Source organism: Nicrophorus vespilloides, unplaced genomic scaffold (genome assembly GCF_001412225.1).
Source record: "Nicrophorus vespilloides isolate i.1.1-1 unplaced genomic scaffold, Nicve_v1.0, whole genome shotgun sequence".
Taxonomy (NCBI): domain Eukaryota; kingdom Metazoa; phylum Arthropoda; class Insecta; order Coleoptera; family Silphidae; genus Nicrophorus; species Nicrophorus vespilloides.
The window spans coordinates 57,407-69,545 of NW_017095586.1; the positions used below are offsets into that span (position 1 = coordinate 57,407).

At 30.7% G+C, this 12,139-nt stretch overlaps 1 protein-coding gene across 4 annotated transcripts in view; it reads right to left on the reverse strand.

The window, feature by feature from the left end:
- Positions 1-12,139, reverse strand: part of LOC108557738 — a 70,078-nt gene that overhangs the window by 27,710 nt on the left and 30,229 nt on the right. The window contains exon 3 of one of the 4 annotated variants that reach the window (XM_017914386.1): positions 1,771-1,802. The exons of 2 other annotated variants lie outside the window; for them this stretch is intronic. The gene's annotated coding sequence lies outside the window, so the exon portion shown is untranslated. Of the gene's footprint in view, positions 1-1,770; positions 1,803-6,930; positions 6,942-12,139 lie in introns of those variants that run through there. One more of the 4 variants, XM_017914410.1, reaches the window with a different exon arrangement.

Consider the following 12,139-nt stretch of genomic DNA (forward strand, 5'->3'; position numbering starts at 1 on the left):
CAATATTGCAGCGCGGGCACTAATCTGGCGAGGTTGTGTAGACTCGAAAATGGAAGGAAGCAATCGTTAAAATATAAAGGGTCTCACTCGATTGGGCGCAGAGTCGTTGGGGCTTGTTTATTATAGTCGACTTTTATTACAGGGATTATTCGGACACGGCAGGCCATTTTCTCAATGTGTCAGTTTGTAAAGGCAAATATTAAAAGCTTTATTATTAGCGTCGCGTAAAGCAAAGACCAATCCCGTTCTTCTTATTTCCACAAAGCCTAAAAGCTCACGTTCATCTAATAAAAACAGAAAAAAAAGAACGACTAGCGAAACAAAAAAAAAATTAGAGAAGAGAAGATCTTCAAGCTAAAGAGAAACCATTTCAAGGGGATTATATTAATTAAATGCAACAACTCTCAATTTTTTTCTCTCTCCTTTCCGCAATTAAAATGAAACCAGGTTACATTAAGTTTTAACAAGAGTCTGTTTGTTGTTATTCTTGCTGCTGCTGATGTTATTGGTTTCGATCAAAACTCAGGATATATACAGTATGTAAAATATAATGCAATTTTGTACGTGAAACTTTAAACCACATCAAAGAAGACCCGTAAATAATTGATCTTTTACAAACAACACTTTCTAAACTAAAATTGCATCGCAATTTATAAATTTTTAATCCCCTTGGTCCTTAAGATGGATAGAGAGATAGGGGAAGAGAGGCAAGCAAAAAAAAATAGCAAGCAGCAGCAAGTGGATAATGATTTTTTCCTTCATATTTTTTTTTATTCTTCTTCGTTTTATTTGAGTTTGAGTTTCAAGGAGGCAATGAAATGCACCGCGGTAGGTATACTAGGACGAAGGACGAGAGGCATGGAAACTTTGTCAGAAATTGAAATTCCTGGGCCTTTGAGAGAGCAACTTTGCGTTTATTCGCGCGCGCATACACACACACCCATGCACATTCGCCGTCTTTAAGATGTGCCAAGGAATTCGAGCAAAAGTGGACGAAAAGGGAGATGAGAGCAGAAGGAAGAGAAAGGGAGAGTTCTTAGTGTGATGATGCGCCAACGCCCGTGGCAATGTTTAACATAAACGGAATGCCGACGACAATGTCAAATGGATGCTGAAGAAAATAAGACGATAAATTGGATTTTGGGTTCGAAACTATTTATGTAATCACCAGTATGTGAAATACTTAAGAATTAAACTTAATTGATGATTTGTGGAATTGCAGTGTTACAAATAATAATTACCGAAATTCCCTATTTTGTAAAATATTTGTACTTAATTCTTACCAATAATTTTATTTATATTTTTGTTTAAACCCTTTGTTAACTGAAAATAGTTAAATGAATAATAATAAATGAATTATACTGATTTAGATTACAAAAACGGATCAATTTATCTTTTTTTTCTTTTCGTTACGACATAAAAAAAATAACCTATATAAAAGTGACAAGTATTACTTGAATGTAGCTTTATACTCACTTAGTGTTTCAAATTGCAAAACAAATCATTTTAGAAATAATTTGTGAGCATAAATAGTTTCTCAGAAATAAACGAGCTAGATAGAAAGACCGTAGACGGTGGAACTTTAGAATTTAGATAGTGCTGAGGTGTGTATATTTTAAGATATTTTACATACTAAACAATGCAAGGAGATTTACATTGTATGCATATTCATGGCATACATTCCAAGTTCCAGCAGAATGTGCTCCACTCGGCTCGTCGCCGCACCGCGAAATTCGAAAATAAATGTTTTATGAATAAACTTTTACTTACACTATAAATACTTCCAAACGCAGAAAACACGCCTGCAACCAAAGATAATACGTATATAATACAAAGAGAAAGCATACAAAACGAATAGAGACGAAAAAAAAATCTCTCTCGTACATAGAGATAAAAGGGCATGGTCACAAGTGTATATGCATGTTGATTCATTTGAAACGGAAAACTGGTGTAGCTCTGCAATTTATATTTTGTGCAAATTTATATTTCCACTGTAACGGATCCATTTTCCTTTGGCAATTTAATATCATCGTGTGTACCAGCGAAATGTAATGCCCAAATGCCATCGATCGCACGCAACGTAACGCGCCGCGCCGCACAGACAACATTAATATGCAACACTGGACAAGGAAAAACCTCGGAAACAAATGGTGGCTTGGCTTTACATCAATCTCAGTCAACTGAATAAAGAGTGGTTGCTTCCTTCCGATCTTAACGTTGTGAATACGAATAAATGTAGTCTTTAAATTAATCCTAGCTTTTTTTAATACTCCTTCATGTTTATACCTCAATTACCAATATCAATGCAAACATAATATAGCGTTTCTGGGTCGTATATTTTTTTAATGAAACTTGAAATGACAGCTGTCATATTGTGTCAAAGCTAGGAACTGATGAAATACTCTTAACAATTAGTTGTACACCTACATAGAATTAAGTTGGGTCTTAAGCTTTTATATAAAAATAATTACTGTTTTTCTTCTAAAAACCGGTCTACATATATTAGCAAGATATTGTCGTATCCCGGTATTCAAATATCTCTGGACACTGGAATATCTCGTAATTATGTCATGGTGGAGTTTTAGTGGAGTTTTTAAGGAATGCTAGAGGTGAAGTTGGACAATAAACACTTTATTATTCACTATAAGATTATTAATAACTTCTATGTCTAGATTCCAGTTGCTAGATTTGTTACTAGGGTTTTTATGAGTCTAACAAGGACTCAGGAGGACTCTCCACTAATCTAAAAGTAACTTGGACTAGCGACTAGCTAGGAATATGGCTTTAACATTGACTTTTTAGGACTCTTCCTGTATTACATAAACATCCTGTTATATAGTAGTGAATTAGCATAGTTGGAGTACAATATTTGGTAATGGAAGATAGCACCTAACTTTCCCTAATAATTAAGTGATGAGGCAGATGTACATATTAGTAGTCATTATCGATTGGCCCTTTTGAATTTGTGCACTACATGGTGATTAACAATAGTCGTTACACAATTATTAGGTATTGGGATCTTCCTAAGTGGTATTTGTTCTAAATATTAATGACTTACATACATAAACATGTATAAAATAATAAGGGCTAACATAATATAAACAATAACGGTTATACATAACAATATGTATCTATGTCTCTATATTCTATTATATCAGAGATGGTCAACTTGTTTATTCTTGACTTATCCACATAAAATTGAAAATAAGTTTTTTCAACATTACTTATATAAATTTTTGTATTGTTGCAAGAGGATGAAGAAGAATAAGAGCAATCTGATAATGATTAGGATACAATGGAAACTAACATTCTCAAAAATCAAAGATATGAAGATTGACATTAATAAATTTTCAATTATATAATTTAATACATTGTTAATATTTCAGAATTATATTGGTAAATTAATATTATTTAATTATTTACAAAGTCATTCTTTCAATATCAATCCTATAAAATTGACTATAGTTTTTTTTACCTAAAATAAATATGTTTGTAGTGTGTACTAAAAAAAAATAATTAATGATGTATGCATGCATTCAAAATAAATGACAGATTCGACAGGGATGTAATCAGGTGTTGTATTTTCAACGAAAAAAAATAAAATATATTCGACTAATAATGTTAAAATAATATCAATTACAATATACAATATTTACGTGTAAAAGGTCCTGTTAATTTGGTTCGTTTTATGTGCATGGAAATGATAACAAAATGGAATATAAATAGTCTATGGTACGCGCGCACACGTAGATTTTATTTATTTTCGCCGCACGAGCGCCAACAGCATAAAAATAAATAAAATTTAAAATTGAATTTATTTTCCAATGCATAGAAATGCAAAATTGCATTAATTTCGTTCATTTGCATGGGCCATCTGCCATCGGCATTACAGCGTAACGGCGATTCCGAATTAATTAATTAATATAGATAAAAGTGTAACGAAAATAACAACTTTTCAAGATGAAACTTTTCCACTATACATATTTAATGTAAATATTGTAAAGCTCTCAATGTGATAGTTATAAACAATCGCTAACAACATTTTCGTTTCTCCGCTCATAAATTTTCAGTACGAAAGTTTTCAATTACTTTGCATGTTCCAACGAAACCTTAACTATATTGTGTTTGTACATAATTAACGCTCGGTACGTCAATTGAAAAGTGACATTGTAATATGATGAAAGTGTCGCATGATTGATTGCGGTTTTTAATTGAAATATCAGTTAAAAGTTATTTGCAGACCCATAAGCTAATACAAACCTGAAATATTATATAAACAACTCAGCTTTTTTTTCAAACACAGTAAAATACTTTAGATAACGAAACTTTGATTTATAATTTCAAGAATTTAACAGAAACAAATTAAGACGAAATTAAATAAAATCAATTAAAAGGTTTCGAAAATATGGTCAAAGAGAATATTACTAATTTATTGAATGCAGAAGATGATAGTTTTTTTTGTTGAAGATTTAGAAAACCTTGTAGAAACAAACACACAAAATAATAATTTAATTTGTTGTTGTTTGTTAAAGTAAAATTATGGAATTGATACTGTTTGATGATAGCAAAAATACTAATAATATTTATATAGCTGACGTGTGAAAGATCAATTGTACGTGTTTGGTGTATAGGAGAGGCTGCAGTGTTTTCTGTACGGTTTGCGACGTCCATTGAAAGAGGGTGTATATATATATCGATGAATGGTGGGGTCCCTGGCGAGAAATCTTTGAAAGATCTCCGGAATTTAATTAAGTATGACATTTAATAAACTATTGAATGTGTTCTCTGTTCGGTTGAAATAACATTTCAGAATCTTCTTGTCTAAGAGGAAGAGGCGAGCTTTTTCCATTTTCTCCCCTTCAACTCGCTCACGGGACAAGGAATTTTCCATAAAATTTACCCCGCATACAAAAAAAAATGCATTCCAAATATTCTGTCAATATATGGAATTGAAAGAGAGAGGACGTTGTGAATTAAGCGAGTAAATAAAACGTCGAAATATCTTAGGGGTGAAATTGTTGTGAATGGAAAACGATGTCCCTTTATTTTAATATAATTACAGATGCGTTGAATTTGAAGGCGTTTAATTGGTTAAAACTGATTACGCATTGAAAGTTTATTATCCGCATCCGAGTGGATTTTTGCACAAGATTTGTTCTCATCCAAATCCCCCGTTGTTCTTCGATTTAAGTAAATAATTGCATTGTGCGAAGTTTTAATTGTGAGATTTCGCACTCCTCTGTAGAAATACTCATTCCACTTTCAATATTGACCTGAAACCAAATTACTTGCTTATTCTTACATCAATCTGACGATTTAAATAAATAATTAATTATATCAGTATTTTCAGTATATTTCATATTCATTTTTCTAGTCTATTTAAAATATTAGAAATGTGCGGCTTTGATCAGTGCGGATTCACTATAGTACGGTTTGAAAAGAACAAAATAATTTATAACAAATATGTTTTATACAAAAATGATCGATTTAATCATAATTATTTTTTTATGCTATTTATATTTCTGCCATTTAACTTGATTTGTCCGGTTTCAGTTCCAATTATTTCGTGTATATAGAAAAAATATATAATGTAAAAAATTTCAGCGTTTTGATAATTCGAAGAATAAAACATTTAATTCTCTGATTGAATAGAGAATAAATCAATATATTTATTGTATTTGTATCTTAATAATTACATTTGGAAAACTATATGTAGAATTTCTACAAAATAACTCATAGAGTATTGAGATACATTCAATTTCTGTATCAGAGGATAAATTGTTTACATTGTATAAACCAGAACTAGATAATGGTATTATTTACATGGTTTTACTGTAACATTTTTGACGAGTAATAAAAATTGCAATTTATACACTTTCATTTGTAAAGTGACTTGGTACAAATCCATAAAAAATAATAGGAATCCGTATAGTTTGTCAGTGGAATGGTTTGGCAAAGAGTAAGAAAGAAGACGAAAGAAGCATCAAAGCAGTATAAATGTTTAGGCGGCACTGAAATTCGAGCTGGAAATATATAAAATATAATTTTTATCGTTCGTATAAGTGCATTTGGCAACAAGTATAGGAAAGTTTCGAGATTGGCGGCGACGGTGGAGGCGGCAACGTCAGAGGCGGCTTCCCGTTTATAATTGCAATATCGCGGAGGAGGGTTTCCCGCTGCCAACAAGAAATCGACAATAAACCGCGCCGCGTAATTACATTCTGCACCCTTATAAAAGCTTTGATGGCTAATGAAACAAAACTTTCATATAACGCGCGATCGCGTCCGATCCGGACGAAGGAGTTTAATGACTTTCCATAAACTATTACACACATACACCCTCAAATAATAATAAATGAATTGCAGTTTCTTTCTTATTTGTATGACAACCAAATGGCATTCACAAATACTGACAAAAAAGTAAGATGAGATCTTTACTGCATTTGCAGGTAAATCTTCTTACAATATTCCATAACTAAATTTCACACTAAAGAGCCTTAAATACCATTATGTAATACATACATATCATATAAAATACATAAAGTTACCATCTTCTAAAGTATACAGGCTTAATTTATTTAAATTACAAAAAGAAGGCATAATACTTTAGATCTATTGATTACTGACAAAATATTATATAAATTGTATACTCATGTATTTTTTTACACTAATTGACATTGTATACAAATTCTAAAAAGAATATATTTTTTTCAAGTAAATTCATTAGCTTCATGATTTAATCGCAAACAATTATTAAATATGAAATATAATGAACTTTTTATCAAATTAAGTATGCGTCTTTGATTATAGCGAATATTAAAGTCTTAATTGAAACGTTAATTAAATAATAATGAATGGAAAATATTTTTAGATATATAAAAAGCTTGGCTCTATAATTATAAATAATAAGTACACGTAATAATTACTTACTAAGAAACGGAGCTATTCGAGGTTCAATGGAAGCTCGACTGTGAGTCACCTTTCAACTAAGCAATTTGAAACCAAACGAATTCATCCTTTATCAGTGATTGCTTTTGCCAGTTGAAGTGCTTCTAGGGTAACACGAAAGAAAGATGAAATAAATATAAAAAGTTGAAGTGCTTCTAGGGTAACACGAAAGAAAGATGAAATAAATATAAAAAAAAGAAGCACAGAGACACTGCCGCCGCCAACTCCTATCGAATCTAAACTATATACCAGACTAATGTTCACTCACGAAGGTCAAGTTCAATTCGTTTTTTTTTTCTTTTCTTTCAAACACGAGCTTCTTTTGGCTGTGGTTTCTACGCACTTTCTTTCTACGTTTAACGACAAATCCATACGAAAAAATAGAGTTTGGACGAGTAAAAAGCTTTTAGTTGAATTAACGCAAATAACATAAATACCATAAATATTCAATGATTTACGGACCAGTGTATAAAAAGTATTAAAGAACATAGGTTAACAAGGCACATCATTAATCGGTCTAGTCTCAACTTTTTTTTATCCTTTAAGTTAAAAAGTACATATAAAACATTTATATGTATATTATATAAATATATATCGAATGGAGACAGTAATTCAAGTTAAAGTTGAGGAGAAGTCTTTGTTATAAACAACACCAATCTTTATGTGATACAGCCAATAATTGGTGATCACACGCCTTTATTTCGCCCACGCAAATTCCGAAAATCATAGAATGTGCGATATTTGACAAATGTGCATAATACTACTTAATTCAAAATATTAGGTTGAATCAAATTTTGTAATAAACGTTTTCTTAGTATGTCGTTCTTGTGATCGTTTTAAATTAAGCTCTAATGATTATAAAGTTACAAGCCTTTAATAAGAGTATGCTGGAATTAATGTATCCATGGCAGGCTATACTTATTTCACTGATTATATTAGATATACCAACATCACACCCCTCACCAGCTAGAATTAATTTCCCATCAATCAAGCTTTAAATTTATTGCACGACTACATTTCCAGAGAACGGGGACTAAACTATAACATGTTCATCGATATATGAATACGGACATATAAAAAGGCAACCAGCCAGCATGAAATTGACCAATCAAATATTTTTTTTAACATATTCTATTTCAGCGAGAACTCGAAAAAAATATATAAAATAGTAATAAAATACAAAAAAAAATCCATTCATTTCTGAGAAAATCAATAAAACGTTAATTTTTCAACTCGAATTACAGTCAAATCAATGATACGACAGTAATAATTGAATAGACGTTGCATTTAGCAAATTTTCAACTTTCATATGCTTTACTGGGATCTATTCTATTATAGTTTCATATTATAGAAAATCAATAAAATGTGAAGACATTGCTTTTTACAGCGTTAATTTTTTTATTACTTCATCTTTGAATCCAAATTACAGCCATTTTTTGCATGAAAATATTGGTTAAATTACGCAATTGACAGATATTGTTTATTATACTGCAATTTGTTGGCCAACAAAACAAGTCCTGAATACATGAATATGTATAAATAATATATATATCGAGAAGCTTTCGTTGGGATTTCATTATTTTTTTGTGTGTTTGCATAAAACAAATGGAACGGAGTACGCTTCCATGAGTATTTGGGTCATAGTTCACTCATCACATACTCCGTTCATTCCATTAGGCATTTTTACGTTCGTTAACAAACAAAAATTATATCTCTTTGTGTTGCTATTATTTTGTGAAACTGTTCTTTGTTCCCGATTTCGCACAAAATATAATATTTCTGTAAGTTATACAATATTTAAAAAATAAATGCAAATTTACTAAAAAGTTGTTATTTTCATTATTAAACAAATTTAAATAAATATATGTAAACTCGATTTTGTTCAATTTATTTGAAACGTTGATAAAATTGGTAAAGAAATATTGCATTAACAAATTGAATATAAGGTTTTAGGATTACACTGATATAACTTATTACGAATGCTGGTATGAAAATAGTAAGTAATTATTTAAATTTTGTAATAACAATTAGAAAGGAGTACGCGCAGAAATTAATATAATTCTCCGTGCATTTGTTATTTTAAGTTTTGCAAATGGTTTTAGGTAAACATAAAACCATGTATGCGTATAAATTAAACATAGTTTAACATAAGCAATTATAATGAATAATTCATAATTCTCAGCGAAGAGATTTGCATATTAATAATACGGAGATAAAAGGGGACCGCCGTGTGACAGTTTTTGTAGTATGTGTGTATGTGTGTGTATGTAGGTGGGTAGATTTCAGTATGTGTTTGTATACTAGGCAGAGCTCAAAAAATATATATATTTTTACTTATTACTCTCGGCTTACTTTGCAAATAAATTACACAGGCACCTTAATATATGCACATTAATATCGTAACGAGTTCTGCTCCTTTGCTCTTGCTTTCCATATATTTTTTTTTCCTTCTATTCTCGGTATAAAATAATATCAAACTCATGAAAATTTCATAGCGAGTGGAAAAACTGGAATCAAGTTAATTGTAGAGAGGGAAAATTTAGGATCTCGGCCAAATTGGATTAAAGCATATATATTTATAATATTTTGTTTTAATGTGAAAATCTACTTAATATAAATAAATTCGTTAGCTTTAAATGAATATAATATAATTATTTAGAAATAATCCAAATGCGTTTCATTACTTAAATTAAATTTCACTGTCATCGAAGAAAATTATATTTTCTAATTATAATAATAATAAAATCATGTAAAAAAAACTATAAATAAACAGTCATAAAAAAATATATTTTGTCAATATGGTTTTATGTGTAATAAATTATCTAATAATATGTCTTAATATTTAATTCATGATATTGAATATTAAAAAAAGAATATTATCAAGTTGAATTTCGTAAAGGAAATGAATGAATTTGTACGACCCGGGTGCTTAAACGAAAGACGCCTATAATATGTATTTTTTTATTTCAATGTCGATAGCTGTAAATGTGAGAATTCGTTCATAAAGTGAAAACGCGCCGACGGAATATTCAGAGCTTTTTTTAATATAAATTTATTGAACTGGGCGTCGTTTTCCTGTTTATGTCACGTTGTACATTAATGCGTGGAAATGGAACTCGCATTATTTCATGAAAGCAGCCAAAGTGAATTCCTCTCAATACATATACAATTCTTTCAGTATTTTACCACCTGGAACTTAGGTGAGGTGAGACGAGCGAGAGGAAAACAGGTCTCATTTTCGCACACACACTTTCCAGAAGCTTTTCCGCTCGGTTTGAAGGAAGGAAGGAATTGTAAAGGCACGTGCTAAATATGTATTGGAGGAAATTCTTTCCGCCTTCTAAATTAACATAACTTCTTGGAGCGCTCGCGCGGCTAACAAATGAGTATGAAATTGTGACAAATGATTGCGACATGAAAATACCATTATTCATTCCGAAACGCGGAAATAAGAAGAAACGCGATATTAAAAAAAAAGGAGAAACGAAGAGGAGGAGGAAGAAGAAAAAAAATAATGCAACGTGAGAAAGGGAGAGGAAATATGAAAAATTCGAATCATAAATTCAAATAACAGGGCCTCGACTGTTCGTTCTTCGCTCTTTTTTGTTGCTGTTAATTCGCTCGCTAATTAATATTTCTTTTGGACTTCTATTTTTATTTCCGCACGAATATCTCAGGGGGCTGCTATGTTCGGAACGTTAATAAACTGTCAAATTCCAGCGGATTCAATATTCTCCTAAAAGAGACATTCAAGCTATAATAAATACCTCTCATATTTCGTGTCTTTTTTTTACACATTTTATAAACATTACATTTCTCAATTAGATGATATCAAATTAATGTTTTTAATAAATGTTTGATCGTTTGTTAGATAGAAATAGTTCGAAATAAAAGAGATTCGGAGAAAAGGAAGATTGCAGCGGTAGAATGTAATGAATTATGGCGTTAACGAGCGCGAGGTGTACCGGAAACCTTCGTATTACAACTTCCCGTTTCCTTCCCTCTTCTACAAAGAGGAGCGAATATCGGTGTCGCTGCAGCTATCTCCGCCGAATCCACTAAATCAATGAATCAACCCCCCCTCTCTCTCTTTCTCTCCTAAGAAACACATCCCCCTCATTGAGATTTATGCAGCCGACACCCTCTTAACTCACCCCTGAACTTAGGCACCGAAACCATTAAAACATCAACACACGGCAACGCATTTAAATTGCTTGTTTCTGCGATAAAGTGAGGAAGAAGTGGGAAAAAAAAGCAAAACATCCCTGAAATGTATTCACCACCTCGCATCCCGCAACTACCGGTAATCCCCTCTGCAGTTTGCAAGAATTGAATTTTAATATTTGATAAAAACAAGATACCGACGAGTTTTAATTGAAATTACATATTTATTTTTCGCCGATTCCTCATTCCCATTTTCTAGCAAGGGAGCGCAGATTGCGATCAATTCCCGAAATTACAATGTTAAAAATTTACAGTATTTGCTTTGCCATCCAAATCTTCATCAGTTCATACCCAATACTATTTTATTAAAAAATCAATAATATTATTAAGAATACTTTAGAAAGTTAAATAAAACTTCAAATTTTTAATCATATTCATATGTATAATTCAAGGAAATTTCAATGTTTTATTTAGTAAAATTAATATGAAGAAATCTTTTAAACTTTTAAATAATATGTATTAACAATTGTAATTCATGATCTGACACTGTATTAATACTAATATTGAGTATCAATGTAATCACTAATCACTAAAAATCAATAATATTATTAAGAATACTTTAGAAAGTTAAACAAAACTTCAAATTTTTAATCATATTCATACGTATAATTCAAGGAAATTTCAATGTCTTGTTTAGTAAAATTAATATGAAGAAATCATCCGAAATTGCACAAGTTACTAGTTTTTTTTTGTAACATCCACAGAGTAATTGTGAACTTTTAAATAATATCTATTAACAATTGTAATTCATGATCTGACACTGTATTAATACTAATAGTGAGTATCAATGTAATCACTAATCACTAAAAATCAATAATATTATTAAGAATACCTTAGAAAGTTAAACAAAACTTCAAATTTGTAATCATATTCATACGTATAATTCAAGGAAATGTCAATGTCTTGTTTAGTAAAATTAATATGAAGAAATCATCCAAAACTGCATAAGTTAATAGTTTTTTTTGTA